This window comes from Panthera tigris, chromosome B3 (genome assembly GCF_018350195.1).
Source record: "Panthera tigris isolate Pti1 chromosome B3, P.tigris_Pti1_mat1.1, whole genome shotgun sequence".
In the NCBI taxonomy this organism is placed as follows: domain Eukaryota; kingdom Metazoa; phylum Chordata; class Mammalia; order Carnivora; family Felidae; genus Panthera; species Panthera tigris.
This window is the reverse complement of record NC_056665.1, coordinates 20,766,787-20,785,948: the sequence shown is the minus strand read 5'-3', so window position 1 is coordinate 20,785,948 and position 19,162 is coordinate 20,766,787. Positions and strand designations below refer to the sequence as shown.

Below are 19,162 nucleotides of genomic sequence, written 5' to 3'. Positions count from 1 at the left end.
CGGGGGGAGGGGGGGGGGGTGCGCGTTGCATCACGGAGACTGCGCTTGCGTCGGCGGAGACTGCGTGTTGCGTCACAAGGGCTGCGCGTTGCGTCAGGGGCGTTTGCCTTGCCGCCGTGCGTCGGCCGAAGGAGGTGGGTGGTCTCTGTGCTTCATCTCGAGTCACAGCAGTGGCTTTTGTTGTAATTAAAAGTGTTGTCCTTACCAAGCCCCTAAATAGAGGACAGGAACCAAAACTCCTAAGCAAGTGTGCAGCTCGTTTTAGGACCACACAGACTCAGGCAAATACTGCAGAAGTATTACGAGTTTTAAAATCGCGAGTATTTTCAGATGGAGGGAACTCAAAGAACGAATGTAGGAGAAAAGTAAGGGGAGGAGGAAGGTAAGAGTGTGAAAGTGAAGTAAAAGCATTTCTCTCTACATACAGCGACGTTGAAAAAATAAAAGACCCAGATGACTCTTAATTTGCTTTGTCTTTGCCACCCCCACCCCTCGGTGCAGGTTCAAACCGGCCTAAACATTTACCACCAGTTACTTTTCTCTAATGCCCTGAAGAGTTTATTAAAAACGAATGTTTGGTAAAGACAGGCTTGCCTTGTAAACAGGACTCTTAACCATGTTTTCGCTATTTCAGTATTTATAATTATGCATCAAACTCCCCCTGGTAGACAACCAGGACAAACCACCACATAAAGCACGTTACAATCAAGTGTTCTTGCTTATTTCTCCTGGAAAGCACTTGCTCACGTAAATTGCGTTGGGCCCACAACCACAATTTTCGCAGAAATGAATAAGAACGCTACAAACAGAAACGTGCTCTCTCAAGAGATTCTCAGTTAATTTTGGGCATCACTGATCAAGAACTGCAATAATGCGAATCTCTTAAATTTCTTAATTTTTAATATATTAGCCTTAGGGCTCAAAGAAAAGAGAACCCAGGGGTATCATGTGCAACCCTAATAGCCAACATGAGTCATTTCATTAGCTCAAACCATCTGCAGTCTGCTGCCATTACTTCTACAGATCTTAGCAAATGTGTTCCTTTTCTATTTACTGACTTGCAGAGAAGAAACTGAATTTCCTGCTTTATCTTATTGAAAGCAGCGCCCAGAAAGTGGGAAAACTCTTGAAAGAACCAAATCAAACTGAGTTCCTCTTTAATGCAAATATATTCAAAGGAAAGCAATTCAAAACACATTATTTGAATAATAGCATCAAAACACAACCTTATTAAAATTTCATTAAGTGTTAGTAACATAAAATTTTTGTTTGTAATTCAATATGAAAATGCAATCTGATAATGGCATTGGAACTGCAATACTAAATGTAAAATGATACTCCATGTTGTGATGCAAGTATGCTAAAATCTAGTGAGCTATGAGTAATAACTCTGTTCCACGCAAGATCTAACAATATATCCTCAAGCATCCATCTTAATGACAGAAGCCTACTAAGAAAAACAAATATATCATCAAGGCACTCATTTTTTTTTTTTTTTACAATGAGAAAATTCATCTTCATTTTCCTTACAAATTTGGGCTTCATGTTAAACCTCCTGCAATAAAAAATTCTGCAAAAGTCCCCTCCAATAGAATCAGCTGTAACGTGAATTAAAAAAAAAAAAGATGAAAGAGAGAAAGAAGGGAGGAAGAATCAGCAACCAACAGATAACAGAGAAGTGCAAAATGAGATGAAAGCCACTGTCAACAATTAGGCTGCATTTTCATTGTAAATCTGCAGTGTCCTTCAGCAGCATCTTTACTCAGTAGATTGTCATACTCAAAGTCAGAAAAGATTTCAGTTAAAACACCTCCCTACACTGTGTCCAGGAGAATGCACATGAGAAAAGACAGACATACAATAATACTAGAATGAAGTTTAGGCATCACATGGAGAAGTCACCCAGACCCACACTCCATTTTAGATTGACATGGGAAGCCATGGATGTTTGAGGAAAAACTTGTGATGATAATGACACAAACACTAATAATAATACATACAAACAACAGCTAATGATTATTGCAAAGGGTCAGACTATTCTAAGTGGTGTACATATATTACTTCAGTCACTACAACAACCCTGTGAGGCCTGTGTGTTTATTATGTTTCTCTTCTCACAAAGGAAGAAACAGGCACAGAGAAAATATTAACTGTCCTATAGCAAGTAAGTGGCGGTTCTGAATTAAGACAGTGCACCTTCAGAGACTCCTCTTAACCATATGTTAAAGCAGACAGAACATAAACATGGTGTCCTTAAAAAAGCAAAGTTATGGAGCCTTATGGACCTAGATTAGGAACCTGTGTGATATCAAGGCAGCTACTGACACTCCTTTCTGTTTCCAAATCAATGAAATGAGATTACTGTAGTCTCCCCTGATCCACGCGGAACATATTCCAAGACCCTCAAAGGATACCTAAAACTGCAGACAGTACTGAATCTTATATATACTATGTTTTCTCCTATACATACGTATATATACCTATGACAAAGTTGATAAATTAGTCACAGTAGGAGACTGAAAATAATAATAAAATAGCACAATTACAACAATATACTGTAATTAAAGTTATGTAAATGTAGTCTCCCTCAAAATGTCACCCTTCTGATATGGGATGATAAAATGCCTACGTGATAAGATGAAGTGAGGGGGATAACGCAGGCATCGTGATGTAGCATTAGGCTATTGACCTTCTGAGATTATGTCAGAAAGAGGATCATCTGCTTGCAGACCACAGTTGACCAAGAGTAATTGAAACAGTGGGAAGTGAAACCACAGATAAGGGGGGGACTACTATAATAATCCAGGCATTAGGGAACTGATGAGAGGTTTGCCAAGTACCTCACATAAGGTGGGACAGGGTAGTTGATAATAGATTGCTTCTTTCCAGAGGGTGTATGTTAAGGAAAGTGTCTGAGGACTTTACAAAGCTGTATATAGAAAGATGTTTACTGCAGTGAAACACAAGTACATACAAAAATTAGAAAAAAGTATGGAAAAAACATATTAAGGTACTATTAAAATTATTTTAAAAATGAAATTAATGTTGATTGTGTTGCTTGGGAGATAAATGAGAAATACATTCTCAATGATTTTGACTTCATGGTGACACCATGCCGTAGCAGTTATACACATTCAAATTTTCAGCAAATTCAGTGTGACTTGAATACGACATTTATGACTTTTTGTTCAGCCAGTGAAGTAATAAAGACAAGTGGTTTAAAAAGAAGAACATTTTCAAATGGTTTATGGTAATGATCTTAATATTTTTATTACTAGACAAAAAAGTAAAAATTCTTTGAGGCAAAAATTAAGCTAGCTGAGATTTCAAATGCATTGAACAAAGAAATGCCTACTATCACTTGCTCTTTAGATGTCTGAGTAATTAATTGCTTTATTTCATCTCCTTGGTAGCAAATGACTGCCAGCAATCTCTAATCATCTTTATTTACTAGGTTCTCCTCTTCACTCCCTGGTATTTCTTGCAGAAACAGACAAAGATTTAAAATTTTCTGCCAGCAACCTAGTGCAAAAAGCAGGTAAGGGCTTTTGGGGGAGAAAAGCAATGATAAAAGCATGCAGCCATCATATATGAGCAGCTTCACTGCCTTTTCCAGTGAAAGAAAGTGGGACCGTATGCAGTATGTGAGCAAAGGAGTTGGAGCGGGGGAGGCAGATACTATTTTGGTGAGTAGACAGGAGGAAAATGATTCCAGATATTTTAATGGTTGTAATAAAATCCCTTGTGTCCATTCATAACAAAGATCCATACTGGGTTAAATCACACAGCAGGACTACATGATAACACTTTATCTCTCTTGAAAGGATACTTTTAAGTGGCAAGAGAGCTGTCCTTGACTGGTGGAAGAGGCGGGGGTGGGGGGTGGTGGTGGAGAGGTGCAGTTTGATGAGATAGCTCTTTCCAAGCATTGCAGCCATTTGGCCCAGAAGCACCTTCTCAGACTCTTTTCAAGAAATATAAACCTTCCAGTTACCTGGAGCCTTTTACTTATGAAAATCATTAAGGTCTGTTAAGTTATAAAATTGCAAATACACAAGGTCTCTCAGTGGTGGCCAAAAATTTTTTTTGTTTGCTTGTTTTTGCCACTTGTTCTGCATCTTTTCCCTTTAGGAACTGCTTCCCATCTCTAGGAGACCTTAGTAAGGCTCTACCTTTCTTTCCTGAGTGCACATGATTCAGGGCAGCCACAGAGACTGGTTCGGAAGTCTATTCAGCATCCTTTCAGAGGCTCACATAGGTTCTCTTTCCCTGAGCTAACAAGCTAAACAGTGATGGAAGCCTAGCCTCCTTTGCCTTTGCTTGGGCATAACCTGCTTCATGGTGAAGCCAGCTCAAAGGAGATCTAAGAGATGGAGAAATCCTAATGCTGCCAACTCCTGGATCCTGAGTTCAAGGTCAAACTAGGGATAACTACTTACTGAAGCAAGTCAGATGTCCTTTCGCTTTATCTGCTTCCAGTTGGTTCTCCTCACTTGGAACTGAAAAAATTCTGACCAAGCAATATCCAAACCCAATGAAGCAGGAGAAAAGAGGGTATTAAGGAATGAGACTTTGTTTCAAAAGGAGGGGGCTAGACAAAGTTAATATTACCTGTAGGGTTACTGAATGTAATCAGATGTTATCTGAATATAATTTGATATTTTTATTGTTTCTTGGCATATTCTGTGGTTGAGGAATGCACTTATGATTTTAATTGCTGACAATAAGGCCAAAGTAAAAATCAGGAAAGACTGTTTTTCCATATAGAATGTACATGTGAGCTAATCTGGTGATTTACCTCTGCAGAAAGAAGTTTCAGATGACTTAGAACATATTTGAAAACATTTGCTATTCTAGAGTAGCTGTGTTCTCCTATTTAACCCAAAGCATTTCCCTATAGGCCACACCATTCAAGATGACAGAAGCCTCATTCTTTTCTTCTAGATTTCACTTTAGCCTGTAACAGAGGTAACTCACAGGGCAAGGGAACCAAGAAGGAGAATGGACAAAACTAATACCCAGAGAGGGATAAGACAGATAAGTTTTGAGAAAACTGAGCAAATTGAAATGGGTTAAGAATAAAAGAAGGGAATTGGAACGAAACACAGAAATAATGAAGGCAGACAAGAAAGATCCCACCTATGCATAACTAGTGGTCCTGAAGGAGACAACAATTATAAACAGAAAACCAGAAATAATATTCCGAGGTACTTTAGAGGTGGCTGTAGGAATCCTGGAGAAATGATAATTTTGCACAGGTCCTCTGTTTCTCATTCCCTCTTCTTCCTGGTTCCCTCCTTTGAGTTAACTTAACAACTGAAGCAGGCATGCTTTCAAGGCTGGAGAGTACACAAAGACCATGGGTTCTTCAAAGTCTGCAGAGAAGAGAGTTAGTACAGGGCTTCTTCCTCCCTGAGATGAAAATGAGAACTTAGGCTCCTGATAAGGAGAAGGCTTGCCCCTTTCCAAGGCCTGGGAAGACCCAGGATCATGTACTTGTGGATATTCAGCCGTCAGAAACCCATGTCTCCCTTCTGAGAGCCTGCAGCTGTCTTCTTTCTGAGGCTAGTTCTCCAAAAACCTGCCCCAGGCTGCTGACTAATTGCCCACAGCAGAAGCCTTACAGGCAGGTCAAATGCTATGAGGCCTTGAGCAGTTTTGCTCTCTTTTAAGCCTGGGCTCCTAGAGACTGCTTCATGGTGCCTCAGGAGACACGTAAACAGTGTGTTCTTTGATTCACAATGGCTTATAAAAGCAAAGTCAGCTGTGCCAGAAACTTCTGGGCCTCTCACCACTTGTTCCAGTCTAATACCTTACCAGCAACTCCCAAAAGAATGATCTGCAGAGGAAAGAAATAAGTGCAAACCTGGCACAGGTGAAATAAGAAAACTCATCAACGATGATCCAAGAATTTGAAGAAGTAATAAAATTGACAGCTACACTGACCAACAAAGAACACCCATATTGATTAAAAAAAAAAAATGAGGAATGTGGGCACCTGGGTGTCTCAGTAGGTTAAGCATCTGACTCTTTATTTTGGTTCAGGTCATGAACTCACAGTTTGTGAGATTGAGCCCCATGTCGGGCTCTGTGCTGAAAGTGCGGAGCCTGCTTGGGATTCTCTCTCTCTCTCTCTCTCTCTCTCTCTCTCTCTCTCTCTCTCTCTCTCTCTCTCTCCCCCACTTGCATGCTCTCTCTCTCAAAATAAATAAAATTCAAAAAAATCAGGAATGAAGGGGGGTATATCACTACCAACCTTAAAAAGGAAAAAAAAAGTTTATAAGGGGATGCTATGAGCAATAAACAACTGTATACCAACAAATGAGGTAAATTTGGTGAAATGGAAAAGTTCCTAGAAACACACATTTCAAGAAGAAATAGAAAATATAAAGAAACAAAGATTGACTTAGTTTAAAAACTTCCCATAAAGAAAATCCAGGTCCAGATGGTTTCATTGGTGAATTCTACCAAAATTCTTTACAAAAGAATTAAGACTCTTTACAAACTTTTCCAGAAAATGAAGAACCGATTCCCAGCTCATTCTGAGTCCAGTACTGTCTTGATACCAAAACCAGCCAAAGACATTATTAGAAAACTACAAACCAACATTTCTTACAAATACAGATGCAAAAATCCTTATCAAAATAGTAGCAAACCAAATGTGTATACATATATAATATATATATAAATATATATATAAAAGATTGAAGACACTACCTATCAAAATCGCAGCTGCATTTTTTTTAATAGAAATTGACATGCTGATCCTAAAATTCATAAGGATATTCCAGGGACCCAGAATAGCCAAAACACTCTTTAAAAATTACAAAGTTGAAGGACTCCCACTTCCTCATACTTCCACAATAATGTCAGAACAACACTATTGTAATCAAAGCTGTGAGGTACTGGCACAAACATAAGACATATTGTTATGGGCTGAATTGTGTCTCCCTCCTCCTCAAATTCACAAGTTTAAGTCCCAATTCCTTCTACCTCAGAATGTGACTGATTTTGGAAATAAGGTCTTTAAATGGATTAAGTTAAAATGAGGCCATTAGGGTGGGTTGCTAATCCAATAAGACTAATGCCCTCATAAGGACATCATCCTTCTTCATCCCTGGAGGAAACACCAGGGATATGTGCACACAGAAAGAAGGCCATTTGAGGGCACAGTGGAAAGGCAGCTGTCTGCAAGTCAAGAAGAGAGGCTCAGGGGAAACTACACTATTGCTAATACTTTGGTCTTGGATTTCTAGCCTCCAGATTGTGAGGAAATTTCTGTTGTTTAAGCCACCCAGTCTGTGTATTTTGTTATGGCAACTCTAGTAAACTGATACACATACAGAGCAGTAGAGTAGAAGTGAGAGTGCAAAAGCAAATCCATGCATCTATGGTTAACAGATTTTCAAAAAAGGGACCAATATAATTCAGCAGAATAACAACAAATGGTGTTGGGATAATGGATATCCTCATTCAAACGAATGAACTGGACCCTGACCTTACACCACATACAAAATTAACTCAAAGTGGATCATAGACCCAAATGTAAGAATTAAAATTCAAAAACTCTTAGAATGAAACATTGGAGCAAATTTTCATGACCTTCCATTTGTCAATGATTTCTTAGATAAGACACTAAAATCCCAGGTGATAAACAAGAAGGTTGAGAAGTTGGATTTCATAAAAATTAAAAATTTGTGTGTGTTCAAGGAGACTCAAGAAAGTGAAAAGGCAATCTATGCAGTCTGGGGGAAATTATTTGCAAATAATCATGTATCTGATAAGGGACATATATACAGAACATATAAACAACTCTTGCAACTCAATAAGAAGACACAAATCCAATTGTAAAACTGGGCAAGGGATTTAAGTAGACATGTCTCCTCCGAGGATGTAAGAATGGCTAATCACATGAAAAGATGTTCATCACAATTGGTCATTAGGGAAATGCAAAATCAAAACCATATATACTACTTCACATTCACCAGAATAGCTTTAAACAAAAAGGCAGATAATATCAAGTTTGGCAAGGATGCAGAGAAACCTCCTATGTTGCTGGTGGGACCGTAACACGCTACAGCTTCTGTGGAACACAGTTTTGTTGTGGGGAAGGTGGGGTATGGGGAGTGATTGCTAAAGGGTATATGATTTCTTTTTGGGGTGATTAAATGTGATAAAATTAGATAATGATGGCTGCATAACTCTGAAGTATGCTAAGAAGACATTGTATACTTTAAACAAGTGCATTTTATGATAACAAGTGCATTTTATGATATGTTAATTATGTCTTTATAAACCCATTTAAAAAAGAACCTGAAGAAGGTCAAGCTGAAGAATCTTTAATAAGATGTTCCTTCTGAAGTGTAATGAGATGAAATCAGAAAAGAAGACTAAGAAAACAGTAATGAGAACCATCAAGTAGATGCAGTTAGGGCACCCAGACTTTCTGGATCAATAGCAACAGAAAGAATTAAAAAAATTTTTTTTTAATGTTTATTTTTGAAAGAGAGAGAGCGTGAGCAGGGAGGGGCAGAGAGAGAGGGAGACACAGAAACCAAAGCAGGTTCCAAGCACTGAGCTGTCAGCACAGTGCCTGACATGGGGCTTACACACAAACCGTGAGATCATGACCTGAGCCAAAGTTGGACACTTAACCGACTGAGCCACCCAGGCGCCCCAACAGAAAGATTTTTTTTAATTAAAAAGTTAAACTAAAGTGGAGGAGAGTCTACTGTTGAAATAATGATTTCTGCCACTGTCACAAAGATTTTTGTTTATATTTTAGGTGATTAATGAACATCCTTATGCTATATGGTTTATGGAACACAATTTCATCCTTCCTCTGCCACCAATTTCTTTCCTCTGGGTCCTGGAAGACTTCTCACTGGTTAGGTCTCAGCCTCTTCACCTGCAGAAAGGCAGGGCTGAGTTAGGCAAACTTTCAGCTATAAAATATGATTAATATACGAAAGAATTCTAAATCATAAATCATACACACATATTGGAAGGAAAATAGAAAGCCCATCCTGAAAGTAACATGTAAAGAAATACCTGGTTCCTCATTTATTAGATGTCCATATACTGGAGCATCCTGAGTTTCCCAGAGCATCTGCTCATAAGACAATAAATTTCCTAACTTGGCTCTCTTTTTCTTTAAGTGACACAATTCTGTGACTTCTAGGACAAGTGGAGGTCTCCATTTAAAAACCACTCTAATGTTGAATGAATCTTTAACAGCAGCAAAATATCTTGAGGAAATGGGGGCTTTGGTTGTTCCTGCTGCTTCCTGGCTTCCTGTACCAGAGACATCAGACAAAGGTAGGCTTTGGGGGCTGCATAAATAGCCTTGGCCCTCAACTATTTTTGAGAGAAGGGCAAAATCAAAAATAGGTAATAAAGTCAATTGTGCATGCATTGTGATCCAGTGGTTTCAAAACTGTATCTTCCCACTCACGAGCAAGAACAAGTACCTGTTCTCTCAAAGAGATCTACCATATCAAAACATATCAACCTATACTGTGAAAATTGCCTCTGAGTTAATCATAGTGCAGTATGTATAACTCAATGCAGGATATTCACAAAAAAATGCAAAATAAGTTAACATCTACAAAAGTATAAGTATTTTATGGTATGTGATTTTAAGTTCTTCTCCCTTGCTTCACAGGCTCATTTTTCATTTCCATATACAACACTGAAGACAAGATCTACAATAAAAAATAAGGCAACACCCACCCCCACCCCCAAAATAGCCTTTCAGACACATGCAATGTATTAATAAGGAAGACATACATAACTTGCTTATTGATCTAGCCCAAACTTTGACATAGTCTCCCTTACCCTGATGTCATATCTTTACTACACTATACTGAATTGAATTTAGCTCCTACAGTTTCTTAAATACGACAACCGGGAACAATGAGATTATATACAAGAACTATACAAGGATCGTGAAACTTAATAAAATTTAGAGAAAAAAAATCTAGAAATGTGAGAGTGATTCAGGTGAGACATGTCACCTCATTGACCATGGGGTTCAGTCCACTCACTAATTTGGCTGACCAGATTTCCATGTGTACCTTCTGGAAGCTGCCCATCTGGTAGAAAAAAGAAAATCTTAACTGTAAAAGAAGAAGAAGGAGAAGAACAGCAACACTAGTTTTTTTCAGTTCATATAGTCCAGTAAGTGTGATACTTCCCCCAAAAAATATTTTCAGAAATTAAGAATTGATGTAAAGTATCTTTCTCCCTGGAGGGAATACGAAAGTCAGATGCTCTGTCCTTTGTACATGGGCAACGCTTTCTCTTACCTGGACTTTCTCTCTCTCACCTGGACAAAAAGGTATGATGATCATTGCCTTTCTTAGTATGAAAACCATTCGAATAAGTAAAACCTATGCTCAACCAGAACTCTCACTTCTATCCACTTGTCTTAGACCATTAAAAGACCAATTGCTACTCTAATTCCATGAAAACTTGTGGATCATATAGGGCATATATGACAACCCTGCTAAGAAGAGAATTTGACCAACTCGTCCCTAGTTCTCTCAGAAGATACCCTCAGAAGCTCAATACTAAAGGAAACTTCAGTCCCGGATCCTCTAAGTGCTTTCCTTGCATGTGCATGAGATGTTTTGGCAGCTCTGTGGAGCTTTCAGAAGCCTTGAACAGAGAAAATAAGAAAGAATGGCATTCCAGGGAATAAACAAGTTTGACCTCACTTGGACAAAAGGAGGCACAAAGCCTGGTGAAGGAAGAAACAGAATAGGTAAAACAGAACACACCCTGTAACACCAGGGGAAAGTAGCAACTTTATAAATACAAACATGTTGGACAGCAAACGTACCAGTGCTGTGCGTGAGAAAGTGATTCAAGGAAGAGAGAAAGCCCTGCACATCGGGTGAGAATCACATGCATCAGGAAAGGAAGAAAGCGCAGAGGGGAACCTGCTGCCTACTTATGTGCCCGCCCAGCTGGCTTGGCCTCAGTGCTGCATCCAGCAACCAGGAAGCCACCGTGGGAAAGCCAGCCCTAAATGCACAAGAGGCCAAGGAGCTGGTTTCCTGAAGGATCCCTGCCTCCTGAAGCTGGCAACAACATCCCTTTATCTGGCTGGATAAAGCAGGGCATCTTTCTTTCACGAGAAACAAGAGGTGTTTTTTTTTTTTTTTAATTCAGATTTTATTAATCCCACAGGTTTGAGAGAGGTGGCATGGGAAAAGCAAATGTTAGCTAATTAACTGCTTCCTAGGATCCAATCAGTCATTAAAAATGTGCTTATGAAATTTTCTTGAGCTGTTCAGTTGTTTGTAATTATCCAAGTGGTTCATACTACTCATGCATGTTTTCTTTTCCTTTCACATGCACCTCTAAGCAAATTACCTAATTCAGTGTGGTTATTACTTTGGACCTTTAAAAACTGTATATTGAGAAATTTCACACAATGATTAATGTGGATATATCTGTTATGCTTATGGCTAATCCTTTGTGTCCAGGTGTGATTATTAGGTGCAAATTACAGAAATTTAGCCCAACTTATTGCCACTTAATATCAACATCCATTCACATGTTCACTTGATTAATCTTATTCAAGGGCAGTATTTTTTAAATTTATAAATAAATTATACAACCAAAATAACAAGTGACTGGTTTAAGAGTTGACATGTGACCCAGTTCTGGCCAGTGAGATGTGAGGAATATTTTGGTAGTGTGTGTGTTGGGGGGGAGGTGGGGGGGGGAGTCTGAGAAATGTCTAGTTGCTCTCAAAAAGAGGTTCACAGGAAAAAAAAATCCTCTTCTAGACATTTTACATCTGTGTGTAATGCCTCAAGCAGTGGCAATCATCTTGTGACCATGAGTAGAGCTAAGCCAACACATCAAAATATTGAAAGTGGCAGAATGAAAAGCTGGAAAGAATCTGAATCCCGGATGACTTCTCTAGGATGCTGAACCAACTAACTCTGGAGCAGCCCACCTCTGAACTTGTTATTTGAGATAATTTACTTCCTTTGGCATTGAAGCTTTTGTGAGTTGGGCTTTATATCACTTGTAGCCCAAAGCATCCCAACTGATTTCTGTGGATGAGAGAATCCCAACAAAGGGAATATATCTGTTGGTTGTTCAGATTTCGCCTAGTGAAGCCATGGCTCCCAGTCACTAGCCATGTGCTAACCCCTCCACCTAGCTCTGAGATCTATAGACATTTGAACATCAGCTTGAAGCACTGCTGAAGGTAGTGGTACAAGCCCACAAGGTGGCTGTCAGCCTCCCTCTCTGTGCAAAAAGACATTTAGATGTTATCTGGGAACAGGGAGGATCTATGGTTTGCCCAGATATTTACAGTCTGTAAGTTGGAAAGGCAGAATTTGCTTGGATGTACTGAAGATGCATCCTCATTTTCAGGAACTTCACCCTAGCCTGAGTGATTCCCATCCTCAGCCAGTGGTTCCCTGTGAGTACCTACTGAGGAGTTTACTCCGGCCATACACTAGAACACTCCAGTATAGTCTTGCCAAAGAACCAAATCAAACAAGCACCCATGGGAGGTGAAGACAGAGTTTAGTAAGCAATAGTGAGAACAAATCTTGTAATATTTATTTTAAAATCTTAATGGACAATGATAATGTGAATGTAAATTGTACTACAGTTGCTCATAAGGATTCTTGAAATAGAAGAAGGAAGATTTTGGTAAGAACCCGGACCCAAACGATCTCTGAATACCCCAGGAAAAAGGAGAAGAGTGGGGAGATGGAACAGAAAGAAAAATGACTCTAAGAGTCTTCTCCAGGTGGGGTGAGGTCAAGAGGGTACTGAAAATATTTTAGTGTGAGAGTGTGCTGTTTATTAAGCTATGATCTCTCAGTTCCAAATCCACTGCTCTCTATTTTAAATTTTTTATTAGTTTTCTTTATTTTTGAGAGGCAGAGAAAGACAGAGCGCATGTTGGGGAGGGGCAGAGAGAGAGACACACACACAAAATCTGAAGCAGGCTCCAGGCTCTGAGCTGTCAGCACAGAGCCCGATGCGAGGCCAGAACTCACGAACCTTGGGATCATGACCTAAGCCAAAGTTGGACGCTCAACCGACTGAGCCACCCAGGCGCTCCTCCACTGCTCTCTAATACTGGGGTTGGATCTCTGTAAGCTATGTTTTTCTTCTGTTAGGTGGCTTCATGTTGCAGTCTTCTAACAGGGGGCAATGGAGTAGCCTGAAAAGTGGGGTAAGGTGTAGGACTTTCTTCTTCCTGTTTGCTTGTTCTTCCTGCCAGTAAGGTCCTAGCAATACCTCTGCCCTGACAGCAGCAATTGGTTCCAACTTCTTTCAACACTCCCAGAAACAGCTTTCTTGTGCTCTCACACAGGTATGAACAACAGCAAGGGACGTCCCTATATATATTAGAAGGATAACAGAATATTAATTACAATGTTTGCCAATACATTTGAAAACAGATGAAATGGGCAAATTCCTAGAAAAACATAACCAAATAAAACGTATACAAGACCCTGACAAGGACATTTTGAAAAGTGTGGATAAAAGGCCAGTCTCCCTCCCAAACACATAATCAAAAGCCCTGAACAAAACATTGACAAAATCAAGAGATTCAGCATGAGAAAGCAGAGTTCAATCTAGGAAAGCGAACATTCAAAAATCAATCAAGGTGATTCGTGATTCACTATATTACAGAATAAAGAACTTTACTATGGTCATCTAAAAAAAGAAAGAAAAGTCATAGGAGAAAATTCAGTATCCACTCATGATCTTAAAAAAAAACAGGGGTACCTTGGTGGCTCAGTTGGTTAAGTGAATGACTTCAGCTCAGGTCATGATCTCATAGTTTATGAGTTCGAGCCCTGCATGGGGCTCTGTCCTGACAACTCAGAGCCCAGAGCCTGCTTCACATTCTGTGTCTCCCTCTCTTTACCCCTCACCCTCCCCTGCTCATGCTCTGTTTCTCTGTCTCAAAAATAAATAAACATTAAAAAAAATTTTTTTAATACTAACAAAATAAGAAACTTAACAATATTGAAATAGAAGGGAACTTAACTGATCACTACAAACAATATGCACTAAACATCGCTCTTTATTGTGAAATGTTGAAAATGTTCCCTCTGAGATAAGGAATAAAAATTATGAAGATTGGGGTGCCTGGGTGGCTCAGTTCGTTAAGCAGCCGACTTCGGCTCAGGTCATGATCTGGCAGTCTGTGAGTTCAAGCCCTGCGTCCAGCTCCGTGCTGACAGCTTGAAGCCTGGAGCCTGCTTCTGTTTCTGTGTCTCCCTCTCTCTCTGCCCCTTCCCCATTCACTCTCTGTCTCTCTCTGCCTTTCAAAAATGAATAAATGCTAAAAAATTTTTTTTTAATTATGAAGATTGGAAAGAAACAAAATTGTCTTTTCTTTTTCCAATGACATTCTATATGTGGAAAATTGAAAAGAATGTACAGATCAGCCATCAGAACCAATAAGTTATCAAAGTAGTTGGGTATAAGGTCAATAAGCATCAATCAGTTTCATTTCCATTTTTCAATGGCAAACAGAAAATGGAATAAAAAATATATGCCATATGTGATACATTTTCCCAGAGATGGATCCCACATGTGCTTTTGTACTGTAATGTGAGTGGCTGCTTCTCCCATCAAGAGGTGGGGAAAATCGTTTCACCCTTCATGTGTGGACTGACTTCATGGCTTGCCCTGAACAACAGAGTGTGGCAGAAGTTACATCATGTGGATTTTGGAGCCCAGGACTGAAGAGGCCTGTATCTTCTGCTTTTGATCTCTTGGGACACTCCCGTTCACAGAGCTCTCTTTGTCATGGACAGATGCCCCACCTAGATTACTGAATGATGACAGGAGAGGCCCAACTTCAGTGGCATCAAAGTTCCAAATACATGTAAGTGAGGCCATTGGGACTATCAGGCATCTTCCAGTCATAATTTGAACACCATCACAGGAGGGACTCCAGGCAAGACAAGCAGACGTAATACCCATAGAACCATCAGGGATAATAAACTATAGATATCTAAGCCATGATATTTTGAGGTGGCTTGTGGCATAGCAATAGATAACTGAACACTATGCACATCGCCAAAATTAAATAAATAAATAAATAAATAAATAAATAAATAAATAAATAAATAAAAGACAGGTAGGATTTATAGCTCTTGAAAGCTATGCAATGTCTCTACTCAGAAAATTATAAAACAAAATATTGAGAGAAATTAAAGATGATCTAAATAAATGCTCATAGGATGGAAAACACACTATGGTAAAGATGTCACTGTCTTTATATTGATTTACAGATCCACTATAACCCATCAAAAATTCTAGCAGAGTTTCTTTGTAGAATTTGACAAGCTGACTACAAAATTTATACAAGAATGCAAAGGACATGAATAACCAAACAACACTGAACAAAAAAAGTGCTTACTTTATTGGATACCAAGATTTACTTATAAAGTTTCAGTTACTTAAGACAATGTATGGTATGGACAAATAGACCAAAAGATCAGAGAATCCAGGAGGTGACCCATGGGTATAAGAACACTTCCACATCACAAAGATGATATTTCATAGCAGTGAGGAAAAGGGCTGTCTTTTGAATAAATGGACCTAGGTCAACTGGATATTCATATGGAAAAATGAAACTATATTTTTTTATTAAAAAAATCAAATCAACTCTCAGTAAATTATAGTTTCCAATGCAAAAGGAAAAGTAATAAAACTATTTAAAGATAACGCAAGACAAAAATCTTTTTAGCCTTGAGGTAGGAAATCTTTATTTCAATCAAGACACCAAAAAGATCATTGTGAGATGAAAAGGCAAGCCCCTAAATGCAATAAGATAATCCATATATGTGTGTATATAGACACAGCTGACAAATTACAAATAACTGAACAAAGGGCTTATCTCCAGCATATATAAAGAGCTCTTTAAAACAAATAAGTACATACAACACAATGGAAAATGGGCAAGAGCTTTTATAGGTACTTCACAAACGAGGGGATCCAAATGTCAAATAAACATGTGAAAAGGCATTCAGCGTAATTAATAATCAAGGAGATGCAGAATAAAACTATAGTGAGTTACCATGATTCACCCACCATATGGCTCAAAGGAAAATAAGTGGCAATACCAAGTATTGGTGATAATGGAGATAATGTAAATGGAACAACCACTTTAGAAAATTATTTGGCATTATCTACTAAAATTGAATCCATGCACCCAGAATTTCACTCCGAAGTGGTGCACAAAATGATATGTAAGTCAGTGTTCATAGCAACATTATTTGCAATAGTCACCAAATTGAAATAATCCAACTGTCCATCCACAATAAAATACATAAATAAAATATGGGACATACACACAATGGAATACAACACAGCAGGGAGAATTAAGGCACCACATCTAAATGCAACATGAGTTAATCTCATTCCTTCTTCACTGCTTTTGTGGATTCTGCCCTGCCCTGCCAAGACAAAGATACCAGAGGGACCCTCTTAAAAGCCCCTCCTCTCCTCACCATTACAGTGGTCCTAGCCTTACTTGGAGTAAAAAGGCAAAGTCCTTTAAATCATCCACCAGTCTCCACACAAGGTAGCCCTTGGTGTGCCTCTAACTTTCCCTTCACACACTCCCCTCCAGCCACACCTCTCCTTGCTGTTCCTGGAGTGTGCCAAGCATGCCCACATGTGGAGGCCTCTACACTGGCTAGTCCCTCTGCCTGGAAAGTTCTCCCCACCCCCCCTCACTTCCTTAGGTCTCCAGCAACAGGAGAGCACCTCTCATCACTCTATTAAATAGCTCCCCAGTCCTCACACTCCCTATCTGTTTCCTGGTTTTCCTTTTTCACTCTAACACCTGCATGTGACATAGGATTTATCTATGTTTTTCCATCTCCCCTACCTAAAATAAAGCTTCATGAGAATGGGAATTTTGTCTATTTTTTTCATCACTATATCCTCAGCATCCAGAACATTTCCTGGCACACAGAAGGTGTTCAATAAAATCCTGTTTAAGAGCGACCACATAAAAGGTCCTAAAATGACTGATGCTCTCTATCCTTAGGAGGAGCTTCTCTACCAGTGCAGGCCTCACTGGGGGGTCCCCTACCTCTCTGAACCTGTGACTGTTTCTCCCCTTGCAGTGGATTTCTATGGAAGGGAAGTCTCGTGCTTCAGCCCGAGGATGGTTCAGACCAGCAGTCAGCACTCTGGGAGTTGCAAAGAGGGAGGCTGAGATGGCAGATGGAGATGCAGCCTCACCCTTCTCCAGACCCTCACTTAATACCAAGTAGTTCAATGTCCATTTAAAATGTCAGGCTAAAAGAACAAAAGGAAATGTTATTGCTATCTTTTTAAAGCTACACAGAGTGAAGCCCCGTGAGAGCTTAGAAACTGTCCACCACCTAAACAGTGGGACACAATCTCAGCTCCCATCTCATGTTTTTCTGATTTTCTACTACTAGACACTGCCTTGAGTGCTATATTTTATATCCCACTTTCCCACCTTCAATAAAATTCACCTGTATCACTCAAAGGATACCTAGCTGAGGCCTGATTGTAATTTTGCCAATACTTTCAGGACCTTAACAAGTTATTTCGCCAATATATGAATACCAACCATCACAGGCTTTGGTTCCATAATTTCATATATGAATTTTAATAGGATTAGGTCACAAAACACAAAAATGTACAATAATATAATGGGGAGATATATTTTGGGATTGGAAAATACAGAGGTTCACCACTGCATATCTTGGTTTAAAAAGGAACAGAGCAGGGGAGGATAATGCTTCTTTCATTTCTCACTTCTTTTCTAGTCTTAGGTATTTTCTAGAATATGTGATTCTAAAAAATGCCGATGCAGGTCAAATAAATTTGCCATGGAAAACAAGATAAAAAGCAAAGCTTCCTGCTTCTCAATACTACTTAGTATTAAAATACAGTGATGACCCTCTCTCTTCTGCAGCAATGCACACAGAATCTGTTTGACAGACCCTGTGTCAATGATGCTGTCACAGAAACACACCAGCAGGATGGATCTGTATGATTCACAGCATGACAGCCATTGCTTATCATGACATCCTGTCTGGATTAAAATCCTCCTGGGGGGCAAACATTATTGTAGAGGACAGAACACGGAGGTGGGCATATGTACTAGGTACGTAGGTTTGGGTTGTGATAGAAATCCATCTCTCTGTCCTTGGCTTTGCTCTCTCCCTGGAGCATGGCTTTTGTCACACACAGGGAGCACAAAAGTAGGTGGCACTGAGCAGCACATTTCAAACTCTGCCAATGGAGACACACTGACTGTGGGACACCCTGATTTAAGTCCAGATATCCTGAGGAGAACTCTTTAGCTTACTGTGTGCTAGTTGCTATATCCAAATCAATACACTCATCTTGTCCTCACAGGGGGCCTTGCAGCAACTGCAAAACAGCAAAGAGATGCTGGGCCTATGATCCTACTGTTCCTTGTAGCCTGACCTCCACTCCTCACCCCCCTCATGTGGTCACCAGGGAGTCCTGCAGCCTAAGGCCGGCAGCAAAAGCCTCTAACCTATAGGCCAGGTGCCCAGAGCCAAAGAGGATGTACTGAATCACATCAGAATGAGAGCCCTCTGGTGGGACAGTCCACCCAAGGAAACCAGAGCTCAGAGCCTAAGAAGCGAGGATGGAAGACCAGGAATGAAGAAACAGGTGGAATCAGGAAGGGCAAAGCAGGACTGGCAAATCCTGGAAACACGCCAGGGTTCTGGAAGTTCAACGCATGTGGAATGTTGGAGCAGAGCCTAACATTTAGAGGCTAGCGCCAAGAATGAACCAACTCTGCCTTCAGCCACACCCCCACCCTGCTAGTAAACTACAAGTACACTGAGGTGGCAGGGGTGGGGGGGTTTGGGGGGGTGGGATGGAAGCCCAGGCACGTAACTGCACCTGTCCTGGTGCAGCTATATAGGTCAGTGGTGGGGAAGGAATCTGCCCTCAGCACCCTTGGTGAGGAAATGAGAAGAACATGTGCCTCTTCTGATATGTAGACCAAGTTCGCAGTACCTTAAAGGTTTGGTTGACAAATATGGAGACTTTCACAGAACATTTCCTAGATGCAGATCCAGTCACTGTTATTTATTACCCGGGAAACTGAACAAGCACATATAAAAGATAA

General features: G+C 39.9%; 1 protein-coding gene and 1 long non-coding RNA gene across 3 annotated transcripts in view; one reads left to right on the top strand and one right to left on the bottom strand.

The window, feature by feature from the left end:
- The window catches only part of FAM189A1 (family with sequence similarity 189 member A1), a 434,865-nt gene that overhangs the window by 156,647 nt on the left and 259,056 nt on the right, over positions 1-19,162 (bottom strand). The gene's annotated exons all lie outside the window — the stretch shown is intronic.
- Positions 127-11,282, top strand: LOC102972336. 2 transcript variants are annotated; one of them, XR_006218462.1, is made up of 4 exons: positions 127-382; positions 3,488-3,538; positions 9,159-9,318; positions 9,665-11,282. It is a non-coding gene; the product is annotated as an uncharacterized LOC102972336 (long non-coding RNA). The 2 variants fall into 2 exon arrangements; XR_006218461.1 differs by having other exon boundaries at positions 3,455-3,538.